General features: G+C 47.6%; 1 pseudogene; it reads right to left on the bottom strand.

Annotated features, from left to right (window-relative positions):
- Positions 1–1,050: 1,050 nt before the first annotated feature.
- On the bottom strand, positions 1,051–25,711 carry LOC113930147 (annotated as a pseudogene).
- Positions 25,712–26,011: the final 300 nt, after the last annotated feature.

Below are 26,011 nucleotides of genomic sequence, written 5' to 3'. Positions count from 1 at the left end.
TTGGTCTTGGCTTGCTGGCTGTTTGTGCTGATCTTCTGGGGGAGGGGCCTGTTGCCGTGGTTTCCAAATATCTTTGCCGGAGGCGGAATTGCCCCGCCCTTGTGAGTCCAGGCTAAGCAAGCTGCCTCAGATTGCTCTCAGGAGCTTTTGTTCCCTGCAAGCTCTTGGTACAGCTTTGGAGGACCAGGGTGAAAATGGTGGCCTCCCAATCTCCGCCTGGAGGAGCTGAGAACTCGGGGCTGCGCTCCTCAGTGCACCCCCCAGAGAAAAGCAGTCACTCCCGTCTCCCTGGTCTCCGGCCGCACTCCGTGCTCACCCGGCCTGTGACCGAGCATTTCTATCTCTGGCACCCGACCCCATGTGGAGTCTCCAAACCCAGCAGATCCCTGCGGTGCGCTCCTGCGCCGCTCCTCCCAGGGGAGGAAGGGGAGTCTCCCCGGTTCTGCCGCTTGTTGGGTCCCTGCTGGAGGAGCAGTGGCCCGACTGTGTCGCCGGTCACAGTTTATGGCAACCCCGAGCTGAGAGCCCGCGCCTCGGTTCCGTCTCTGCAGCCGGCTTCCCCGCTCCAATACCTGGGAGCTCTGGCGCACTCAGGCACCCCCGGTCTTTTCTGTGACCCCAACGGTCCTGAGACCACACTGTCCCGCGAGGGTTCCACCCCCCGCTTAGCCACTGGAGCGACGTCCCTTAGCGGAGCCAACTTCTAAATGTTCCAATTTTGTGCTCCGCGGCTCTAGCACTTGCCAGAAGCGGCCGACGGAGGACCCTTCCCCCGCCGTCTATCCTCCCGAATATCGCCTCGGATTCACTTCTCCGCACGTCCTACCTTCCAGAAAGTGGTTGCTTTTCTGTTCAGAGTGTTGTTACTGTTCTTATCTTCGATCTCCTGTTGAGTTCGTAGGTGTTCAGAATGGTTTGATCCCTATTCAGCTGAATTCCTGAGACCAGACGAAATCCAGGTCTCCTACTCCTCCGCCATCTTGCTCTGCCCCCAGCCAGTTGCTTTCTCACTGGCAGCTTCATATTCATTCTGCACTGAACTAGATGTGCTCATGTTGACTCGATCACTAAGGCCTCTAGTGACACTGTCGTAGGATGGTGGGAAAGATGTGGTAGATGCAGTTTCAGATTTGTCTGGGAGTGTGCAATTTTCATTTGCCATGAATACAATAAAGGCTTCACCTAGGGGTGACACAGCCTCCTCCTCAGCCCTGGGCACACCTGGGAGGTTGGAGATTGTCATGGATTGGTGTAACACAAAGCTCTGATAGGCCTTTTGAATGACAGTAGCTGAAATATCTTCCTGCTTCCACTGCAGGGTGCTTGCTATTGGTTCATAGGATTTTTTTGAAACATTAGTTGCCATAAACTTCTCTTCAATATTTGCCTTCAGAGAATCCAACTCCCCAGATTCTCCCAGAACATTTCTAGTGAAGGCAAAAAGAATGTCCAGTGAATCTTATCTCCAGGGACCAAGGGTAGGTCCATCTGGATTAATATATTCCGACTGGGTTTTGGGATTTGCAGGGGCCTGAAAGTGTGTCTGCAAAGTCTGAGAGGGGAGAAAATGTAATAAACTGAGTGGCCTCTGGGTCAAACTTTTCCCAGTCTCATAGAACATGTCAAAGTCATCCTCACTCAAAGGTTCGCTACTCTCCTGCATGGCCACATTGAAGTTCTCCAGAATCATGGCAATGTATATGTTGTCCATGATGGGGAAGGAGATGATGATGTACATGGTGAAGAAAAGGATGCCCATGGCTGGGTTCCCACAGTTCCCCCAGGAGCCATTGCTGTTGGGCAGATTGGAGTCCCAGAAAGGGGGTCCTGTGTTGAAGATAGGGCTGAGGAGCCCATCCCAGCCAGCTGGTGTGGTGGTCTGGAAGAGGCACAGCATGCTGTTGGTCAAGGTCTGGGAAGTTGAACATGTTGTTGATGCCAGCCTCCCCCGCCTACATGGGGAAGCTGACTATGCCGAAGATGGAGTAGACAAACATGACAAGGAAGAGCAGCAGCCCTATGTTGAAGAGAGCAGGCAGGGGCAACATGAGGGCAGTGTGCGGATTCCCTTGGCTGCTTGTATCAGCCTGAGGATGCGACCAATTTGGGCCAGGTGGATGACTCGGAAGAGCATTGGGGAGAAGTCATTTTCGAGTGAGGTAAGAATTGCAGAAAATACAGGCCTTTAGAAGAGGGGGGATGATCTAATCAGTACTTGCAAGCATGAGCCCTGACAAAGCTGGCTGCCATCACTGTCCCCATCTCTGCTCTGTATGGATCTCCATGTGAGTATTTGTATTCAAGGACTCTGGGCCTTCTGAACCTTGCACAGTGGCTGGCATAAAGTAGGGGCTCAGCACGTGCTCATTGCATAAGTTTTTCCTCTCTCAAGGTAAGACCCACGCTTCCCACCATGTTCTTATCTTTCTTCTCTCCACCTGGAACATCTTCTTCTTAGTCAGCCTCCATGGTCAAAGCCCTATCTTCCGCAGCCTAGTTTAACTGGAAGCGACTGCACCTTTTTCCACACGTACACAGCCCTTGTCTGGTTCTCTCTATGACACAGGCCCTTACTCTTCCCTGAGAATTCAGCCTTGGGACATGCCTTTTCGTCCACCTTTTTCCTGGTCCTGTGCTCTGTGAAGGCCAGGATCCCCTGTGATTCATCTCCCCATCTCCTATTGTGAAGATTGACTCAGTTCCTGTACATGGTCCTGTGGATCATTGTACAGAGCCTGGTGTTAATTATAAGGTGGCCTGAAGAGTCGGGCAACTTGCTGACAACTAAAGCAGACAGGCTTTGAATGGCCAGCTGTCTGCATAATGGCTTTTATTTGTTTCTTTCATCTCCGGCTGTGTTTGAACTCTATGTTAGGGCCTGGAGACGGGCTTATTTAGGGTCAGTTATGGCCCTCCCACCCCCCCAACTATGAACAAAGTTGGGAAGATGAAGAATGTAAAAGTCTCCCTATATGATATCTAACTTGAAGATTTGTGAAGCTTGAATCTTGGGGCCGCGGATGTCTATTGGGACCACGAAAGATTAGATGAAGCTTTAGGTCAGACAGGATTCAAAATCTCTCAGGACAAATGGTGAGGAGTGTAGTGGCAAGCTCTCTCTCCTTGCCAGGGTTCCCTTGACGCTCTTCCCCTACCTGCCTTTTGTCATATGAATATGGGTGGTCAGAGTACTGTGTTGGAAGGAGGAAGGAAACAGGAAGAGATTTGGGAAGTAATTATAATATTGTATTATAAAATCTTTATGAAAGCCCCTCTCTTAAAGCAAGTTTAACTGGGGTATTTTTCCACAGAGTGGGGTATGTGTCTATATAATCTACTAAGATTCTGCAGCCAACCAGTCTACATAATATTTCAAGGTAGTATGAGTCTTCATACTTATAACAATTAGATACTCAATCCATGTCTTGTGACTGGGAAGGAAGAAAGTGAGAGGGGGAGGGCAGAAGGGTGAAGAGGTGGGTTCTTTCGCTTGTTTTCCAGCTGTCTCTATGACTGATTTCTAACCAGTGGATGGTGTTGCTGTGCAGGTCATAGGAACTGGTAGTTAAGGTGTCCCCATCATAGAATGGAGTACTTTGAGTGTATTTTATTTCTATAGTGTTGCTAAGGGAAGTCACATAAGCAAGCTCTCTTCTCTACTGTAAAGTCAAAATGACCTTTAGAGTTTCTCACTTGGAAGCAAACAAACAAAACAAACGTCCCACAAAAAACCAGCAGCAACAGGAAAACAAAACAAAACAGAAAACAAAAATAAACATAAAGCTCCCAAACAAATAAACACAACCCAAGGCTGTGTTTCAGCACCAGGGTGGGGAGTTTGATGAAGTGCTGCCAAGTTGTATTTAGATGCTGTTAGCTCTTGATGGTAAATCAATGGAAAATTAAAATCTACAGCTATGCTCTGACATGAAAATTAAACAGGTCATGATATAACAGGTCAGGATATATTTATAATGCAAAATAAACCTGGTGCACTGTCATTTGGGCTTTGCAGGGCTAAACATCACCTCAACCACAAGAAGACTAAGGACCATTCTCTTGGTTGTTGGTAGAAGGCAGCTAGTTCATTAGAAGGACATTAGCTTGGTCTAAATTTCAGCTCTACCCTTTACAAACTGTCTGACTTTGCATAACTTTCTTAATCTGTAAGGCTCAGATTTTAAATGTATAAAATGAAGATAATACACACACCCTCAGAGAGCTGTTGTGAAGATCCAAGGAGCCCAGCCCAGTCCTTAGAAGTCAGCAAGCACTCAACTGTGGTGGCTCCATTCCCCACTTTAGCTTCTGACCTTATGCGTTTTCTCGGAACACTCATTGGCCCCCAAATACTGTGCCTATCATTCAAACACCCAGACTAGGCCCTAAGAGCATTGATCTCTTGGCATTGATCTTTGACTTGTTTATCACTCACATTCCCTAAGTGGACAGGTATATAATGATTTTACTGCAGATCTTTTGACTTAAGAATCTCCTTTGAACACTCTTAGTCCTTTGCTCACTCTTCTGGCAACCATCTCCTTTCCAGAAAGTATTTAATGACTCACCTCACCTCATACCACCCATTCTCCTCTTGAAGAGCATCAAGATAAGGCCCTCTGGAAGTTCCATCATCTTATATCTCTGGAGGAGTGCCTGACTGTCCCCATCAGCCCCAAAGTTCAGGCAATGGGCTACACACACAGTAGGTGCCTAAAAACACTTTGTGACAGCAATGGAAAAATGCCAATGGAAACTCTCCATTTCACAGAGAGGGCAGGGGCATTTTAAATCTGTCACTCTTGGAAAGCAGCAAATACTGGGCTCCTCTAACATATAATGTATATTAAAAAAGTTTGTTGTTGTCCTCTTGGTTTTGGAAACAAAACAAAACAAACAGCCCGAACAACCCCAAGCAGAGTCTGGGCTTCCCCACCACCTGTAAGCCCACTTACTCCAATCGAGAGGACCACGACAATCAAGTGAAACACATTCCAGCCGTTGGTAAAATAGTAATGCTGCAAGGCGAACATCTTCATGACACACTTGCCCATGAAGAACTGATTGATTTTGTTAAGGGTTTTTGTCTTTTCTTCGCTCTGTTCATCAGTCTCCACCATCACGGTGATCATTTGAGGCAGATGAGGACCATTATGACAATGTCAAAAAGCTTGTCTGGTCACAATGTCAAAGACAAAGCCCTGGTACTTGCTCTGAGAAAACAAGAGATGGTCCATCAGGGCCTTTCTGGCCAACATACAACAAGTGGCATCTGGAGAGGCTGCATTCTCCATAGATGGCTTTCTAAAATCTGTCTCTCATCTTCCTCATACCACATCCAAACAGAAGCCAAGTCCTGTCCTTATTCCTTCCAAAATCTTATTCTTAGTTGATTCTCCTTCAATGCCTCAATTCAAGTCCTTGGTGCCTTTCCCACCCCCTTGAAGTCACCAGGTACTTTTTCCTCAGTGGTGCACCATTATCAAGCTCTTCCCATCCCATCTCTTGGCTATCTAAATCCCAGTAGTCCTGAGTGATCCATTTTTCTTAAGCCCCTTCCAGGGAGATCTCCCTAATCACCTATCACATCACACCACATTGCCTATTTCCTCTCTCCTCCCACAGCCTTTGTAGTCCATCTTGAGTTCTAGCATTTCATGTGTGCTTTCGCTTCTTCTCTGCTAGATAGCGAGCTCCTTGAGGATGGGGCCATGTCTTATTTTTTTTTAAAGATTTTATTTATTTATTTGACAGAGAGATAGAGAGCACAAGTAGGCAGAGGGAGAGGGAGAAGCAGGCTCTCCACCAAGCAGGGAGCCAGACGTGGGGCTCGATCCCAGGACCCCAGGATCATGACCTGAGCGGAAGGCAGTCGCTTAACTGACTGAGCCACCCAGGCGCCCCAGCCATGTGTTATTTAACATTGTGTTCCCATAGTGCCTGCAGAGCGTGAGTTCAAGAATTGCAAATTCAGTGGCTGCTCATTCTCCCCCCACCCCAGGTACTCCAGGGCAAGAGGGTAGGCCTGGAGTCCTTCTTGTTTCCCACTGTAACGTCCAGACCTTTGCTCCTCCTGAATCTTGCAAAACCCTTCCTCCTTTGAAGCTTGTGTCATCTAGGTAGTTCGCCTTCACCTCTTCTTCATTGCTGCCACTTACCAACCTCCTGGTCCTTCGGCGTCATTACTGAGGAGTGAGGCTTTTGGCCTGACTTCCACTCTTGGCTACTACCTCTTGGTTCCTTAGCTAAATCTCTCATGACCTAGCTGTTCCTAGCATAAAGAGAAACAGAAATCTTCCTTAACCTTACATCTCCCTCCAGCTACCAACCTACTTCTCCCCCCACTTTCATGGCCAATATCTTGAAGGCATTTGTGCAATCACTGTTCCCCCCTCACTCCCCAATTCACCTCCAAATGGCTTTTGTCCCCATCCTGCCACTGAGATGGTTCTCGTTAAGATCACCAATGACATCCAGAATGTAAGTCCAAGGACACCTGTTCGGCATTGCTTGCCACACCTGCCACCTTGAAACTTTCCTTTCTTAGTCTCCATCATGCCTTACTTCCCTGGTTCTTTTCTTGCCTTTCTGGATATTCTGTTTTGAGTCTTCTTTATGCAACCCTTAGATGTTAGAGTACCTCAACGCTCAGTCCTAGGCACCCTTTGCTCTTCACCCCATTCTTTCTCTCTGAGGAATCTCTACAACCTGTGAATTGGTACGTGTGCGATTTTCGCTAATTTTTTAATAGATTTTTTTTAATATTGTATGTTAGTCACCATTACGTACATCATTAGTTTTGATGTAGTCTTCCATGATTCATTGTTTGCATATAACACCCATTTTTTTCCTATGTCACAGGATTAGTCTCTTCAAGGGCAGGGAACTTTGTATGTGTTGCTCACTGGCTCTATCCCCCGGGTGTCTGCTGAGTATGTGGCATGCAGTAGATGCTCAAAAAATAGATTAATGAATGGATGACAGAAGGACAGCTCTGAATTACTCACACCTCAAATAAAATTAGAAGGCCACTCTATTCTATACAACAGGCACTTACTGAATGTATACGATGTGCCGGACTCTGCATGAGTGGGAACAGGAGGACCCTGTCATGAATCGTCATCAGGGGAGCTCACAGGACCTGCAAAGCAGACATGGGGGAGAAGGCTGTGACAGAGGCTGGGTCTTGCTTTCTGTTTCTGGTGGGGAGAGGTTGCTACCCTGTGGGTTAGAGCAAAGAATCAGACCCAAGTGGGTCTGGCTTCTGGGGCATATACTGCTGGCCCATGTCTTTCTGGAGTGGGAGGGGGATTGAAGAGCCACTAATAAATTCCATTTCATCGCTGAAAACAGTGAAAAAATAAAGGACCGTTTGTGACCACACAACTTCTAATTAAACAGAGCAGGTGACAACATTACTAAGTTGTAGGCATTGAGTTTGCCCTGGATATTTGGATCCTGGGGAATGGAGCAGCTTGCTGGCTGCTCTTGGCTTAACCTGTGGGCAGGGTTCACTTCTTTGCAACTCTCAGTGCTCTCAGAGATGATGAAGTGATGATGTGATATCCTAGAGCCTATTATTTTCCTATAAAGTGAAGTATGTGAAAAACTGCTTTTATAATTGTCTATAGCAGGGGATGTTAGAGAATAAATTTCCCAGTCTTGTGGAAGCTGTAGTCTTTGCTATGGATGAAGCATACAATTTAGAACTTGAGCTTTGCCAGTGGTGAGGAGGAGTGTGTGTGAGTGTGTGTGTGTGTGTGTGTGTGTGTGTGTGTGTGTGTGTATCCCAGGTTGACCCTGCTGTGAAATGGCACCCATGCACCTGTGGGTCAGAACTCCTGTATCAATGCTCAGCTTATGTGACCAGCTTAACCTCTTGGGACTGCTAAGGGAAAAAGATGAGCATTCCAGGGCCAATAATCTAGTGAAAAGAGAGCTGGATCTGGAAGTGGGGGATTTCTCTTTTTGCTTGTGTTTCTTACTTGGCTCTGGACTTTGAGGAAGGCAGATGATCAGGCTTGTCCCACTGGGTGGTGGGTGCCAAGATGTTGTCTGCCATATGGATGCTGGCCAGGAGCAAGGATGGGGCCAAGACTTGTGGGCCCTGGAGATCAGCCAAATGAAGTTACTGCTTGGGCCCCTGCTCTGCTAATTTCCCCTTTGGGACCCCTAAGACTTCAAAGTCTTGTTTAAATGTTCCAGACTTGCATCAGCTATGATAAGGGGAACAAAGGGGAAAAAAGTGTTGCTATGCTTGGAACAGAGTATTAAGGAGAGAGCCACATTCCTCCACTAAAGCTAGGACAGTATTGATAGTTAATTAGTAATTCACACCCCTTCCCACCCAAAGGGATGATGAATCTCAGAAACACAGTTGGGCTGTGAGGTCTCACTTCCTTATCCATGTGGCGAGCCTCCCCCATTGCCAACCTTGGAAGGTCTTGGTTATGGCTTGATTAGGAGAAATGGTGATTTTGTCATAGGTCTTCCTACCCAACCATTGACTTCCACTCCGACTGTGGTGCCTGAAATTTCAACATTAGGTTCCTACCTTTGTATTAAGATAGTGTTCCTCTCAGGGTCCCTTTTTGAAATGCAGCTCATCCTATCCCATGAAATTGTCCTCCTTGAGAGGAGGAAGCTATGGTGGCCTGGGGGATTAGTTGATAAAAGGGGAGAATCTGAGATGTTGATAGAGAGATTTGAGCAGTGTGTAGGGCAAGGTACTAACAATTGTCATGATTTTGCCAAGGGATGTCCCTAGCACAGACTCCTTACTGTCTGGTTCAAGTGTAGATTGAGCATCAGTCCAGCCACCAGTGAAGGCCAGCAGGGACCCAGCTGCTTGTTTCTCTGTAAGTCTCAGACTTGATGCTGATTGGCTGGGCTCAGCCATTTACCTACATCTTTTCTTTCTGAGCTTGTTCCTGCCCATTGGACTGCCTGACAGAGGGGTACTCCCTGAGGCTTAAGGCTCACGCAACCCCAGATATCTTGATTTGATGGGGGATTTGGAAGGAAATCTCTGCCCCTACAGAGGTCTGAACATCCGATCACCCCTCATTATAACACTTATCAGAATTGACCATAGGGATACATTCATGACCACTGTTTCCAAGTAAAGTATATCCAAAGGTCATAGCATTTTTTTTCTCCCGTAAATGTTTTCAAGACTATGTGCTTATGAAGTTTTTTAGTACTTATGCAAACCCCATGCCTTGATTTAGAAATCCTAATGCCTTGGCCAATAGAATATATGTCTCCTTAATTCTAGGGAAAGTTCCTCTCCTATGTTGTAGGTCCTTAGGCTTTGCCCTGATGGTGGTGGTGGTGGTGGTGGTGGTGGTGGTGGTGGTGGAGAGTCCAATGGCATAAGCACCTGTACTTTTCTTCACAGATACTGCATCTTAACCACAGAAAGGTTATATAAACGGATAAGATGGCAATTCCATTCTGACGGCTCAGAAATTCTTGGAAGAAGTTCCATTGTACATTTCCTACATAGCAATACTCCCACTCTCAAACCTGTTCATCCACTCTCAATGGAAGCCAACTAGAGGTTTGACATTTTCTATCTTCTGGTGGAGGACTGAGAAGAACTGAGGTGATAATATGTATGGTTTGAGTGTTGCATTTCATCGGGGAATAAAAGGGCAAATCTCTTAGGGTTTTTGGGAATAAAGGAATTGAAGTGGAGTATAGCCCTAAGTTTTGGTCAATCTTTAAACACAACAATGGGATAACTTTGGGTTCCTATTTACCATGACCATGATGGGGACCACGATCCCAGGGGCTTGGGTATTGGCCATTTCCTGTCTGTCTACTGTAGGCATGGGGTGGAATGTAGGGTGAGGCTGGAGATTCATTGCAACCTAGATCGTGATGCATAACCACACAAACGCTTCATCTCAGGGCTCTTACCACCTCTAGTATCATTTAGCTTAACCTGCTCCCAATCCTGTGATTGAACCCTAAACTGGTTGGGGAATTCAGTACTTCACTAAACAGGTCTATTTGGAGTAACTGTGGGAGATATATTCACTCCAGAAGACCAAAGTTCCTTCTTTTAGACTTCTCATTCCTTGGGCCTGGGACTCTCATTACATCATCCCCAAATTCAACCCAGATTTCCCCCTTCACAGAGAGCACTGGCCAACCCCTACACACCACTGGAATAAGCTATCAGTTGGATTTCCAGACACATTCTGCTTCAGGGAACTCTGGGGCTCAGCAGAGGTCATGGGATGGGCTTCTGGGGCTTCTTGGAACCCAGCTTCTTCATGGCATTGTAGTACTTCTTTTGCTCCTCTGTCATGAAGATGTCCTGGCCCCCTAACAGGAGAGGATAACACACACCACTGTTTTTAAAGCAACAAAAACTCCCAAGAATACCAAAATCAGAGCATGCTGGAGAAGAAGAACATATCTATCTTCTCCCTTCTCTGAAGAACGACATTCAAGGACAGAATCAAGCAGTGTCCTGCCCAGGTGGCACAACAAGTGACAGAGTGGGTGGGAATGAGCCCCAGCTCTGACTCCCTGCCTGAGTCTCTGGCGCAAAGCCTGTTTATTTCTCTCCTGCAGGAACCCAGAGGTATTGCATGGGCAGAGGGTGGGAAGACTTTGGGAGTAGAACCTAAGGAGAAGGTAAATATCAGTTTAAATCTGAGCTTTGCTCCTCAAAGCAAAAAGAGAGCCTAAAAGCAGCATATATCAGAAAGGAACACAGACAATATACAGTAACAGTCACCTTACAGGCAATAAAATTGCACTAAATTCATACCTTTCAATAGTTACCCTGAATGTAAATGGGCTCAATGCCCCAATCAAAAGACACAGGCTATCAGATTGGATTAAAAAACAAGACCCATCCATATGCTGTCTGCAAGAGACTCATTTTAGACCCAAAGACACCCCCCAGATTGAAAGTGAGGGGGTGGAAAACCATTTACCATGCTAATGGACACCAAAAGAAAGCTGGGGTGGCAATCCTTATATCAGACAAATATGATTTTAAAACAAAGACTGTAATAAGAGATGAAGAAGGACACTATATCCTACTTAAAGGGTCTATCCAACAAGAAGATCTAACAATTGTAATATCTATACCCCTAACGTGAGAGCAGCCAATTATATAAGGCAATTAATAACAAAAGCAAAAGAAACACATTGACAAAAATACAATAATACTGGGGGACTTTAACACCCCCTCACTGAAATGGACAGATCATCTAAGCAAAAGATCAACAAGGAAATAAAGACTTTAAATGACACACTGGACCAAATGGACTTCACAGACATATTCAGAACATTTCCATCCCAAAGCAACGGAATACACATTCTTCTCTAGTGCCCATGGAACATTCTCCACAATTGATCACATCCTAGGTCACAAATCAGGTCTCAACCACTACCAAAAGATTGGGATTATTCCCTACATATTTTCAGACCACAATGCTTTGAAACTAGAACTCAATCACAAGAGGAAAGTCAGAAAGAACTCAAATACATGGAGGCTAAAGAGCGTCCTACTAAAGAATGAATGGGTCAACCAGGAAATTAAAGAAGAATTAAAAAAAATTCATGGAAACCAATGCAAATGAAAACACAACTGTCCAAAATCTTTGGGATACAGCAAAGGCAGTCCTGAGAGGAAAGTATATAGCAATACAAGCCTTTCTCAAGAAACAACAAAGGTCTCAAATACACAACCTAACCCTACACCTAAAGGAAATGGAGAAAGAACAGCAAATAAAGCCTAAACCCAGCAGGAGAAGAGATATAATAAAGATCAGACCAGAAATCAATGACATAAAAACCAAAAGAACAGTAGAACAGATCAACGAAACTAGGAGCTGGTTCTTTGAAAGAATTCACAAGATTGATAAACCCCTGGCCAAACTTATCAAAAAGAAAAGAGAAATGACCCAAATCAACAAAATCATGAATAAAAGAGGAAAGATTAAAACCAACACCAAAGACATACAAACAATTATAAGAACATATTATGAGCAACTCTATGCCAGCAAAAGAGATAACCTGGAAGAAATGGGTGCATTCCTAGAGATGTATCAACTACCAAAATTGAACTAGGAAGAAATAGAAAACCTGAACAGACCTATAGCCACTAAGGAAATTGAAGCAGTCATCAAAAATCTCCCAACAAACAAAAGCCCAGGGCCAGATGGCTTCCCAGGGGAATTCTATCAGACATTTAAAGAAGAATTAATACCTATTCTCCTGAAACTGTTCCAAAAAATAGAAATGGAAGGAGAACTTCCAAACTCATTTTATGAGGCCACCATTCCCTTGATCCCAAAACCAGACAAAGACCCCATCAAAAAGGAGAATTACAGACCAATATCCTTGATGAACATGGATGCAAAAATTCTCACCAAAATACTAGCCAATAGGATCCAACAGTACATTAAAAGATTATTCTCCATGACCAAGTGGGATTTATCCCTGGGCTGCAAGCCTGGTTCAACATCCGCAAATCAACCAATGTGATACAATACATTAACAAAAGAAAGAACAAGAATCATATGATCCTCTCAATAGATTCAGAAAAAGCATTTGACAAAGTAGAGCCTCCTTTCTTGATCAGAACTCTTCAGAGTATAGGGATAGAGGGTACATACCTCAATATCATAAAAGCCATCTACGAAAACCCTACAGCGAATATCATTCTCAATGGGGAAAAGCTGAGATCTTTTCCCCTAAGGTCAGGAACGCGGCAGGAATGTCCACTCTCACCACTGCTATTCAACGTAGTATTAGAAGTCCTAGCCACAGCAATCAGACAACAAAAAGAAATCAAAGGCATCCAAATCGGCAAAGAGGAAGTCAAACTCTCACTCTTTGCAGATGATATGATACTGTATGTGGAAAACCCAAAAGACTCCACCCCAAAATGGCTGGAACTCATACAGGAATTCAGTCAAGTAGCAGGATATAAAATCAAGGCATAGAAATCAGTGGCATTCCTATACACCAACAACAAGACAGAAGAGAGACAAATCAAGGAGTCAATCCCATTTACAATGGCACCCAAAACCATAAGATACCTAGGAATAAATTTAACCAAAGAGGCAAAGGATCTGTACTCAGAAAACTCTAAAATACTCATGAAAGAAATTGAAAAAGACACAAAGAAATGGAAAAACGTTCCATGCTCATGGATTGGAAGAACAAACATTGTGAAGATGTCAGTGCTACCTAGAGCAATCTACACAATCAATGCAATCCCCATCAAAATACCATCCACCTTTTTTCAAAGAAACGGAACAAATAATCCTAAAATTTGTATGGAACCAGAAGAGACCCCGAATAGCCAGAGGAATCTTGAAAAAGAAAAGCAAACCTGGCGGCATCACAATTCCGGACTTCCAGCTCTATTACAGAGCTGTCATCATCAAGACAGTATGGTACTGGCACAAAAACAGACACATAGATCAATGGAACAGAATCGAGAGCCCAGAAATGGACCCTCAACTCTATGGTCAACTCATCTTTGACAAAGCAGGAAAGAATGTCCAATGGCAAAAAGACAGTCTCTTCAACAAATGGTGTTGGGAAAATTGGATAGCCACATGCAGAAGAATGAAACTGGACCATTTCCTTACACCACACACAAAAATAGACTCCAAATGGTTGAAAGACCTAAACGTGAGACAGGAGTCCATCAAAATCCTAAAGGAGAACACAGGCAGCAACCTCTTCGACCTCAGCCACAGCAACTTCTTCCTAGAAACATCACCAAAGGCAAGGGAAGCCATGGCAAAAATGAACTATTGGGATTTCATCAAGATAAAAAGCTTTTGCACAGCAAAAGAAACAGTCCACAAAACCAAGAGACAACGGACAGAATGGGAGAAGATATTTGCAACTGACATATCAGATAAAGGGCTAGTATCCAAAATCTATAAAGAACTAATCCAACTCAACACCCAAAGAACAAATAATCCAATCAAGAAATTGGCAGAAGACATGAACAGACATTTTTCCAAAGAAGACATCCAAATGGCCAACAGACACATGAAAAAGTGCTCAACATCGCTCGGCATCAGGGAAATCCAAATCAAAACCTCCATGAGATACCACCTCACAGCCGTCAGAATGGCTAAAATGAACAAGTCAGGGAACGACAGATGTTGGCGGGGATGTGGAGAAAGGGGAACCCTCCTACACTGTTGGTGGGAATGCAAGCTGGTGCAACCACTCTGGAAAACAGTATGGAGGTTCCCCAAAATAGTTGAAAATAGAGCTACCATACGATCCAGCAATTGCACTACTGGGTATTTACCCCAAAGATGCAAATGTAGGGATCCGAAGGGGTACGTGCACCCCAATGATTATAGCAGCAATGTCCACAATAGCCAAACTGTGGAAAAGCCAAGATGTCCATCGACAAATGAATGGATAAAGAAGAAGTGGTATAGATACACAATGGAATATTATGCAGCCATCAAAAGGAATGAGATCTTGCCGTTTGCAACGACGTGGATGGAACTGGAGGGTGTTATGCTGAGTGAAATAAGTCAATCAGAGAAAGACATGTATCATATGACCTCACTGATATGAGGAATTTCTAATCTCAGTAAACAAACTGAGTGTTGCTGGAGTGGTGGGGGGTGGGAGGGATGGGGTGGCTGGGTGATAGACATTGGGGAGGGTATGTGCTATGGTGAGCCCTGTCAATTGTACAAGACTGATGAATAACGGATCTGTACTTCTGAAACAAATAATGCAACATATGTTAAGAAAAAAGAAAAAGCAGAAGATAGCAGGAGGGGAAGAATGAAGGGGAGTAAATCGGAGGGGGAGACGAACCATGAGAGACGATGGACTCTGAAAAACAAACTGAGGGTTCTAGATGGATTAGCCTGGTGATGGGTATTAAAGAGGGCACATTCTGCGTGGAGCACTGGGTGTTACGCACAAACAATGAATCATGGAACACTACATCAAAAACTAATGATGTAATGTATGGTGATTAAGATAACAATAAAAAATTATAAAAAAAAAATCTGAGCCTTGCAACCAGCCTGATCATTTTAGTCAAATCCACTAGGCTTTGGGAATCATAGTTCCTGCCAGGGACAAGAGCTTCCCGAAGGGCCTTCTGCAGCAAAAACCTTGAGATCCAAACCGTTTGACCCCTTCCTGGAGAGGAGGAGCTAAGGACAGTTACTGCCTTATCCAAGGGGTCTTTGGAGAACTCTTGATCCATTTGCATTGCCCTCTGCTGTTACAATGCCAGAATTTCCACCATCAAAAATTCCTTCCTCCGGGAGACGAACCAGGAGAGATGATGGACTCTGAAAAACAAACTGAGGTTTCTGGAGGGGAGGAGGGTGGGGGGATGGGTTAGCCTGGTGATGGGTATTGAGGAGGGCACATTCTGCATGGAGCACTGGGTGTTATGAACAAACAATGAATCATGGAACAGTACACCAAAACAAATTATGTAATATATGGTGATTAACATAACAATAAATAAATTTAAAAAAAAGTCCTTCCTCCTTTAGTTTTGGGTTTTCTTTGAGGACTCTCCAGACCTCCTTCATTCAACCCTCCACCTTTCACTTCCTGGCATAATTTGAATTCTTCCCATTTCCATAGCATGTTTGTGTAACTGAGATCACTGCAAATGCTCAGGAAATAGGCTGAGATCTCTGGGATTTGAGAGGAGATTTTAAGAAAATCTGTGGATACAGAGAGCTTCCAGGGAGAGACATCTCAGTGCGACAGGGGGCAGAGGGTTGGGAGCACTGGGTAGGGCAACACTGAAAATTCTGGGCAAGGAGTCAGCAAATATAGTAGCCCCCCCAACTTCAACCCTGGTTTATCTCATTCTATCACCTAACATGGCCAACTCCCTGGCAAGGTCGTACTCAGTTGTCTCATCTATAAAATGGGAGAAGGGATTGCTTGAATGGTCTCAAAGCCCTCTAGGGTGCTGATGACATTGACCAGCACTTCACAGCTGTCTTGCTGAGTCCCTCTGAGGCAGAGAAGGGCTGCCCACTTCTTATGCTCAGAACTCTGGCCAAGGACTTCCTATAGGTGGGAAGACTATGCCATTTGACATTTATTTTGAATTATATTAGTATAATAGCTCAGTCTTAAACTAGTTGCTTCTTTTATTTTTTAAAATATTTCATTTATTTGAGAGAGAGAGAATGAGTGAGAGAGAGGGAGAGAGAGAGAGAGAGCACAAGCAGGGGGGAGGGGCAGAGGGAGAGGGAGAAGCAGACTCTCCACCGAGTGGGGAGCCCAAGGTGGCAGCTCGATCCCAGGACCCCAGGATCATGACCTGAGCCACAGTCAGACACTTAACCGACTGAGCCACCCAGGCACCTCTAAACTAGGTGCTTCTTGAACAGGCTTTTACTTTCCTCTCACCAGAATCTTATGTGTAGGTATTATTAACTCCACTGAATGGATGAGAAAGCTGAGGTGCAGAGAGTTTTTAGAAATTGCCAGGGTCAGCCACAGAGCAAGTGGTTGAATTGGGAATGCAAGCCCAGGTTTGTATGATGCCAAAACCAATCCTGGGCTCTCAGTGCTATGCTATGTGACTTATCCATAGGACCCTGTTTTTTCCTCTGGATCTCAGCTTACATTAGTTTAAAGTGGTGCTTTATCTACCTCAGAGGAATGGAGGGTGTTAAATGAAAGGATTAATAGAGGGTAACAAGAAAGCATTTTACACCTTTAATGCCCTAACATTTTAATGTAAACATGAGAGGTTATCTGGGATTCGGTTCCTATTCATCGGAGTCGGCATCCATGGAGGCAAAGGTCTTCCTCCCCATCCCAAGGAGGGTTGGGATTCTGCCAATACTGGAGCTCTGGCCCTTGCTGAGGCCTCCTGACTCGGTGCTTCTGGGAGTCAGAGCTCCAGACAGAGGCAGCAAGTGCTGGAGCCCTTTCTTTCCGTTGATATTTCCCAAGATCCCCTGGGACACACCCAGCACACCTGGTTCCAGCTGGAAGACCTGGGCACTCTGGGAGAGTGGAAGGGGACCCAGACAGAAGCGGGGATATTGTTGACACAGAGAAATGCAGCTCCTCCAGCAGCAGCCCCAGGACACCAGGCAGGGGTGAGGGCTGCAATCAGGGTGCAAAAGTGGGTATTGGTGTTAAAGGCCCAAACTGGGCTCCTGGTCAGGCACGAGGGCTAGGAATAGTGTTGTCTTTAGTCATGAAGTCAGGGGACAGGGAGTGGAAGATTCACGGAAACACCTGAGCCCGACTTATCTTTTTTTTTTCTGTTGATTGAAGTTGTCAATTATACCCCAACAAAGAGACTGAGTGTGACGAAGCCACCAAAAATGATGAAGATGATGAAGTATGAGTACATGTACACACTGTCCTCCCACTTGGGCTGCAAGTTCACCTGTGAACAGACAAGGTGAGGCATGGGGAGCAGGTGGGTGTGTGTTTGTGTTCATCCCTGAGACAAGAACCTGGGTGTGGGTGGGTGGTTTATTCGGGAGTCAGGAAGCAGGACTGAGGGAGGGGGAAGGTAAGCAGGAGAAAAGCCCAAAGGGGGGTGTTGATAAGCAGCCCATCACTGGGGGGCAACTGGTGTTCCATCCTGTTGGGTTTCTCCAATGAACTGTGTAGAACGCACCTCAGAATTGTACCTCTAAGGGATTGGGAAGCTGGAGAAAGAAGAATGAGAATGGATGGAAGGAAGGAGAGGACCAATAGGATTGATGGAAGAAGTCACGGTGGATTTAGAAAGGGAAAAGGAAGGGTGAATGGCTGCATAGATGGAATGAGGCATATGTGGAAGGAAGGGTGGATGGTCAGAAGGAGGAATTACGAGGAGGATGGATGGAATGACGGTGAGCATTGAAGGCAATCAGGACTTAAACAAGTGAGACGTATGGAGGTAAGAATGACTGTGCCCCTGATGGGGGTGTGGAGCCAGAATAAAACACTTTTCCTTCATTTATGAATAATTATTTTACATGCACAAAGTTATCACCTGTGACTCAGATTTCAAGCCTCACAGCTAATCCCTGCGGTACAGTGTCCTGATGCTGTCAGCACATTGGTATCAGGAAAGAAGAGAATTGAGTACACAGACCTGCTGTGGGGGACCTGCCAGCACAGGGGGCTGGGCAGAATGTTCTGTGCTGGACCCATCCAGCGTCAGGAGGCAAGCACTGAATACAGACACATTTCCTGATGCCTCTGATGTGTAGACCTTGGTGCTGGTGGCTGCTGGAGTGTGGGAGGCAGAGACGAACACAGCATGAGCTTCCCCCTGCCTGTGGGGACCCTCAGCAGTGCCACAGTGAGCAAGTCACTCAGGCAGCCATCCTGCAAAGCCAAGAGGGCAAAGACCTGGACAGAGACAGAGGATCGTCATGGGTAGGATGAGGGAGAGACCGACCACTCCTGGCTTTTGGGGGCTAGGAAGGCTCTTAGGAGATTTCACTGAGGATGGTCTCCTCACAGTGGTGAGGAACCACAGTCTAGCATGTGGGAGGCACTTGGTCAATCCCCTCATGCTGTGGTAAGTGGTCCCGGGTTAGTGTGAGTCTGAACACATGTGCTTCAACTCAGCATCTCTCCAGAGGGAACTCTGTCCCTTTTAGTGCCACTGGGGAGAAGCTGGTGGGGCAAGCTCAGGGATTCTCCATCTGGCTGCACACGTATTGGACAATGCCTAGGAGCTTTCATAAGATACTGATGCCTGGGCTCCACCCAGGACCAGAGAGATCTGAATCTCCGGGAGTAGCAGTGTTGGTTCATTGTATTTTTCAGAGCTCCCCAGGTGATTCTATAGTATAGCCAGGGCTGAGGACCACTGAATCAGCAGGTGGGAAGATTCTCTGGACTGTGCAGTCCTCGGCTCCCCTCGGTCCAGAAGCCCTGTCAAGGGATGCAAGGTCATGAGACCCTTGAGAGCCTCATGTGTCATCTTGCTTTGGACATAAAATACAGAGGGCAGTCAGTGTTTTTCTGGATGGAGGCCTAGGAACTAAGGACACACCTGAGCATCACCATGGTGCCAGAATCGTGTACTGTCTGATCTTACAATTCACCAGTGTGCAGGCTATTCTCAGAGACCTTGCTAAGTGCTCAAGACTTTGGAGTGGCCCATGAGGCGAGGCCCCCAGCTTCCTTGGTGCTAGCTGCAGCCATCCGCCAGAGGTGAGGACCCTAAACCCCATGTGTGCCAGTGAGTCACTCATGTTCACAATGAGGATGTCCAGCCAGCACCGGGCATTGGTGAAGTAATTTTTGAAGCCATAGGCCACCCATCTGAGCAGCATCTCAAATATAAAGATAAATGTAAACACCCTGCCAGTATATTCCAGCAAGGCCTTCACTGTGGGCTTCTGGTCAAGGTGATGGTCTTCAAAGGCCTGGAAGGAAGAAAGGGAGCAGAATGGTCATCTGCCTGGATCCACAGCACTGGTGCCCAGTGATAGGGAAAGACCCCACCAGCTCTGCCCTCAGCCCCTGGGAGGACTTTGGGAACCAGCTTCCCTGTATCATTTTTTTTTTTCTCTGCTTAGGGTGTATGCATGTAGGGTGGGGTTCAGAGGGATAGTGGAAGAGGTACTGTGACATACCAACCAGGACCCCATAGAGCCAACGGGACCTGCAGCCTGGCTTACTCTTTGCAGGGGAGCTGAAAGCAAGGGAGAAAGGAAACCTTCTCAAATTGGGGCTTGGCAGCAAACCAAAGTGATCCTAACAGCAACTTGGTTTAAAAATAAAAGCATCAAAGGATGTTCACAGGCAATTCACAAAAAATGAAAGTAAGAATTGCCCATGAACCTCTGAAAAAGAATGTTCTATCTCACTGGTAATTAAAAAAATTCAAATGAAAAGAAGATGCCATTTTTCTCTTACGAGATTTGTGAAGATAGAAAAGAACCAGGGCAAGGCCAGGGTGGCTGTGGCTGTGGGGAGTTGGCTCCTCTCACACCTGACTGGGGGCTGAAAACCAGGTCAGTCTTTTGGGAGACCAATTTGGCAAGAGGACTCAAAGGTTTTAGGAACCCACTGATTCTGCCTTCATGAATTTAGCCTAAGGACATTAGATGTTCTTGGTGCCCCCCCCGCCCCCCGAGGCTACGAGGTTGGCTGCTACCAGCTGGCGAATGTCCCCTTTTCCTGAGGACCTCCCTGAGCTGAAGGGAACTGCCTCCACCTGCAGAAATGCCGAGGAGGTTAAATGCCTGGTCTGGGGGCATCTGCAGCCAGTGACTGCCCCCTTTGCCTCAGGTGGGACTGCTCTGTGACACCCTGTATGCTCCATAGCTCCTGCGGCATCAGGCTGAGGTGGACTTCGTGGGAGCTGCGTCTTTGAGGTCCTCTCCTGGTCCTGCCTCCCTCACCTCAGAGCACGCCCTCCACAAGCCCAAGAATCCCTGCTTCAGATTCTGCTTCTAATCGGACCCAAGACAGGAAAGAAGCCAATGTCCTCAAAGGAGTGGGCATAGGCTATTCAATGCTTATTAGAAGGAAACACCGGACTTATTTACATAGATGGTGGTGCATTCCCGTAATGGAACGCACTGCAGCCGCTAAGTCAGATAGTAGGAGCATATTACTGTGAGAACTTACTGAGAAATTATAGAATGTATAAATGTGGTTTCAGTTTTGTAATATTTATGTATCATATGCATAAGAAAGATGGGAAGGAAGCATACCAAAATGTTTTCAAAGTAAGATTCTGAGTGATAGGAAAATGGGTGGTTTTTTTCTTTGCATCTTCCCATAATTTCCAAGTTTGGTTTTTTTGTTTTTTTTTTTTTGCACTTTACTTTGTCAGATGAAAACTCAATTTTTTTTAAGTACTCAAAGTAAAAGCACAAGGAAGATGACATTTGGTGCCAGCCTGTTCAGTCCCTTGGGGAAGGAGATGGGGAGGTGAGGGCCCAGCAGCTGGTGCTGATCTGTGCCCCCGCTGGGAGGGAGGGGAGCAGCTGGGGTGAGTGGAGTAGGGGAGCAGAGAGAAAGGAAGGAGCAGGGGAGCATGGAGAAGAGAAATGAGGAGAGGAGGCCCATGGGGAAGGACAGGAGCGGAGGAGGTAATGAGGGAAGCACCTTGTCAACAGCAGATGGGACTACTGTCCTCATCAAGGAGGACAGGAAGGGGAAAGGGAGGGAGAAATCAGCACCCAGTCCCCTCTTGCCGGGCGATGTGGCCGGTGCACCAGAGCTGTACAGAGCAGGCTAGGGCCAGGGACAATCGCCGCCCTGTGCCCAGCAGCGGGCCCCTTCGGATACTGCCACTCCCTCGCCCTCCCCCATGGTGGCAGAGCAGCCCTGTTCCCGGAGACACTCTTCGCCCTCGGCCTAGTGCCATTGCCCTCCTGGCCACCCCCCTGCCCCAGGTCGTGTGGGCCATACACTGAGCGGTTTGGGCACCTTCCTGGGATATCTGGTGTTTAAGTAGGTGCCCAGATATCCAGTAGATTGTTTTAAGGGAGTAAATGACACATGAAGAGCAAAACAAGTGAAAACACTTGGAGCCATGAGTCAGGATTGAGGGCTTCTCGTCCCCCCTCTAACTAAGTAGCTGAGACCCCATGTCTTTGGGCTGTGACTTCCTCATCCATAAGAAGCAGACAGCTGGGGATGACGAGTCCCCTCCTGTGTCCACAGCTACCTTGGTCCACTGGGAAGATTAGTTGAGATTGTGCAGGGAGCGTAAGCCATGGCGCAATCAGAAGCATCCTTCCTTGTCCTACAAAGCTGGCCATTCAGCAAGGGGCTAAGGAAGTGGCTCCTAAGTCGGAATTTCTATGCCTGTAAGGCCTTGTTATTTAAAGTATGGTCTTCGGAGCTTGTTGGAAATGCCAATTCTCAGGCCCCACCCCAAATCTGATTTAGGATCTGCCTTTTAACAAGCTCCCCAGGTAATTACATTTTGAGAAGTGCTGATACAATGATGTGCTGTGAGCTTTGAACAAGTGATATGGCATTTGCAAGGGCCTTGATAAGACAGAAGGATGGCAGTCTTTGCACGGGGCCTTCAGAGAAGGCCAGTATTTGGAAGGCCGGGGCTAGAAAGCCAGGGGTGTCGGGATCAAATGAGGGCAGAAGTAGGTTTTGCTGCTGACAAGGTGGGTAAATGTGGACAACTGCCTCAGGCCCTTTGAGTGTCTGTGCCCCCATCTATAAAGTGGGATGCACGCCCTCACTGCTTGAAATACTTGCAGCCAGGTTTAGCAGGCCGGGAGATGGGGACCACAATCACCACCCTCTCCCGCTGCTAAGAGGAGCCCGCGTGCTGGGGTGCAGCTCTCCTGCTGGCCATCGGCTGGGAGTTTTCAGGCTAGGACTCAGGGGAGCTCACTGCTCCAGCTCCAGGGCTTGGAATTGTGGGAGACCCGATCTGGAGGGCTTCGGGGCAGGGGCCCTGCCTCCCCTTACCAGAGACCCACTGCTGAGCAGGATCATGAAGATGATGAAGCTCTCAAACGAGCTGTGCTCCACGATGGGGTAGCAGGCCTTGCACACCTGCCAGCCCATGGCCCACGGAAACCTGCTGGCGTCCACTTTATAGCAGGGACATCGGCGAAGGCAGCCTGTGGAGAGAGATGACTGATGGCGAGGGGTGTCCCCCTGGGGAGGGGGGAGCTTTTTTGCTCTAGCCCCATTGGGAAAGCATTCTGCTGGGAACCCACTTGCCACCCCATAGGCAAGGAATTCTCTGGAATACAAGAGAAGCTTCACCCCCTCTCCAGCAGCCTCTCGACCCTGCCCTTCGGGGTGTGCCTCCCTACCATTGGTCTCACCCATTCTCCACTCCTCCCCGAGTACCGTCCTTCTTGGAGAGGATACTTGTGGCCCCTGTCCTATGCCCACCCATTTCTGGAAGCCCGACAAAGGCCGCGGGGCCTGGGCCTGGTGCTGCCTGAGGGGCTAGGCTCTGAGCCCGTGCTCACCTGAGGGGCCACCGCATGGCTGGGATGGGGCCTGGGGCCTGTCCAGTCCCGGGTTGTGTGGCACTGGAAACTCAAGGAAGTGTTGTTGCTTTTTAATGTATGGATTTTTATTATTGAAGCCACAATGACTTTCATAGTGTGAACTGTATGTATATCCCCTTATTGCAGGCAGATCTAGTGAGAACACAATGTGCCTCTCTATTCTAAACATGGAGGGAAGCCAAGAGTCAGATGTATTTTCTGCCTTTAGGACGAGGTGGGGTGCGTTCAGGGTGCCATGGCCGTGGACGGTCGTTCTGCCTTTCAGAGCTACACCAAAGGCTGGGGGACACAGGTGTGGCCTGGCCCTCCTCTGCGTCCTTTATGCCCCTAGACAAGAGTGTTTACCTTTTTCCCATTCAGCCTCAAGAGGCCTGGTTTATAAGTCTGAGGCGTTTTCGAGGGTGAGGAGGAAGGCCCAGCCCTGCTGGCCGCGTCTGACGTGGCCCCGCTCGGCTGCTGGGAGCGTGCTGTTTGTGTCTGATGCCGGCCCCTCTGGCTTGGGAAGGAGGCAGTGAGGGGCCCTGTGTGTCTGTCTCCCATGGACCCCAGGCCAGGGCCCCGGACACACAGGTGCCCAAGATGAGAGCTTGTGGAGCGGGATTCCTGCCCGAATGAATGTCAGTGTGAGGAGGCCTGTGGCCGCCACTTTACCTTCAGTGAAGCAGTCATCTGGTTCTTCAAGGCCATCTGCCAGCTCAGGGATCTTCCTCGGGATCTCCTCGGGATCCAGGCGGTCCAGTGTGTTGCCTTCTGAGGAGCTTGTCTCATCCCCTCCCTGCAGGGCAGAAGCCCAGGGCACTGAACTCAGCTCTCTGAGGGCCCCAGTGAGTCTGCACACGGTCACTACAGGTCCGCTTGGCCAAGGGCTCTCGAGATGCAGGGAGAGCCATCGGGGCTACCCATCCCCACAGCAATCCTTGTGTGTTTGGTGCCTCGCCAGCTGAGGCCCAGACCATGATGGATGCTCTCTAACGGAGCCCCAGAGGTTTAACAGTGCGAGGCTTTAAAACCTCCAGGCCCCTGATGGAGTGCTGGCGAGGGCCCAAGACACCATAATAACACACATAAAGACTCGCAGCTTCACTGGGCTTGAGTGTTTAATCGTGGAGCAATGGGCAGGGGCCCTGCTGCCTTCCTGCAGCTCCAGCCCTGTAATGTCTCCAGATGAATTCAATTAGGAGTTGAAAGTTGCTCTCATATTAGTAAACCTGATAGCTCGGCTTAATGGACCCCAAATGGTGGGGTGGGTCCCCATCTGTCACTGTCAGGGCCCTTCTCTGCTAGCCAGGGTCATGGACAAAAAATAACCAAACCAAACCAAACCAAACCAAACCCAAAACCAAAACCAATACTCAGCAGATGTGTACTGAAAACTGGAGTAGAGACAACTAGCCAGGGGAATCCTGAGAATGCACTGAAGGAAACATGAGAAGAAAACTTGTAGAAGGTGGCAATCCTCGTCCAGCAGGAACCAAGTGGTTTCTGTCCACCCCGGGGTCCCCCAACCCCATCTCAGCCCACCCTCTCCTCTCACCTGCTGTGGTCGACCCTGCCCAGGGGCACACAGCCAGTGGCTGACATTCCTCAAGCTGAAGGACGTGATTACTTGGGGCATGAATGATGTCTTCCTTACCCTTGCCCAGCCCGGTGCCTGTCACGGCGTCAGCGCTCAGAGGCTAGGTGTCAAGTTCAATTCCTGAATTTAATGCCGTGGTATTAACGATGCTAAAATCTTTCTAGATGCCTCTTCCTGTAGCGTGTTGTCTTCAAAGATGTGTCATAAAACCACCAAGTTTCCTTTTAGCCTCTTGTGAGACACTCCTAAACCCCAGTTTTGCTCCTGCCCACTCTGTGTAAGGCTGTCAGGACAGTACTCACACAGACTGCCTCTCCAGAGCACCAGAATGTTTTGGGCTGGAAAAAAGGATGTGGGGCAAAAGAGAGTGGGGCAGGGGGAGTCACAGGGAAGGACCTCCTCACCCCCAAGCGACTCTGACTTTCACTTGCTGGCTCACAACACACTTTCTCCGTGCATTGTCTCAGAGAAAACAAGTGTTCTCTTGTTCTTGGCTGTCATTTTCTGGGCACTTATTCCATCTCTGCAGGAATGAAACACTTGACAAGCAGCATCTCGTTTAAGCTTCAAAGGAATCCTACCAGGTAGGCATTACCATTCAGTTTCAGAGACGAAGACAAGGAGACTCAGAGAGGTGGAGGATCTCGTCCTCATCAACCCCTACCCCCCATCCTGCTGAACCCCCTTCTTTCCACTGAATCGTGCCTGACCAGCCCAGAGGTTAGGACAGACCTGAACACTACTCACAATGAGACATGAGGGTATGTGGGGTAACTGCAGTCTGAAATACCACTTCCCGAGCCACCCCATCCGCCAGCCCCTACCATCCCACCAGTCAGGGTCTGGCAGGCTGTTCAGCCTCTCCTGGAAGCTCACATACACTACCTCTGCAGGGGCCTGGGCAGCCGCCTCATCTTTCCCACTTCTCACCCATGTGGGAAGCCAGGTCCTCAGAGGACATTCCAGAGCCTGGGCTCCTGGCTGCCAGGTGGCCCTCACACCTCCCGACTTGCTGCAGCTTCTCCTGCTAGTGAGCGGAGGTCCCATCTGGGCACCTGTGCCTACCTTCCAGCTGACTGCTTCTCAGTTTGAAGACATCTTGCACCTCATAGTCCTGCCAGAGCTAAGGACCTAATCTCTGCAGCATACGTACATGCATCCATACCCACACACGCTTGTAAGACGTGAGCCCAGAGTTTCTCTAACCACGTCTGTTAACTCTCGACTCCATTCCTTACAAGCTATGTGGCTTGATGCAAATAAATTCAACCTGATCTCCATTTTGCCACCTGCAAAACTGAGAAGGCAAAATCGACTTTATTCAGTGCTTTTGATGACTAAATAGGTGAATGCTTGTATAAAACTTGGCATAAACTGCTTGCCTCAATAGATGTTAGCCATGACCATTATTACCTTGTGCAGAGGTCCAGAGCGGTAGCAAACTTGGCCATCGGATGTC

Source organism: Zalophus californianus, chromosome 14 (genome assembly GCF_009762305.2).
Source record: "Zalophus californianus isolate mZalCal1 chromosome 14, mZalCal1.pri.v2, whole genome shotgun sequence".
NCBI classification, from domain to species: domain Eukaryota; kingdom Metazoa; phylum Chordata; class Mammalia; order Carnivora; family Otariidae; genus Zalophus; species Zalophus californianus.
Note: the sequence above shows the minus strand (reverse complement) of the source record. Positions and strands in the feature narration are given on the sequence as shown.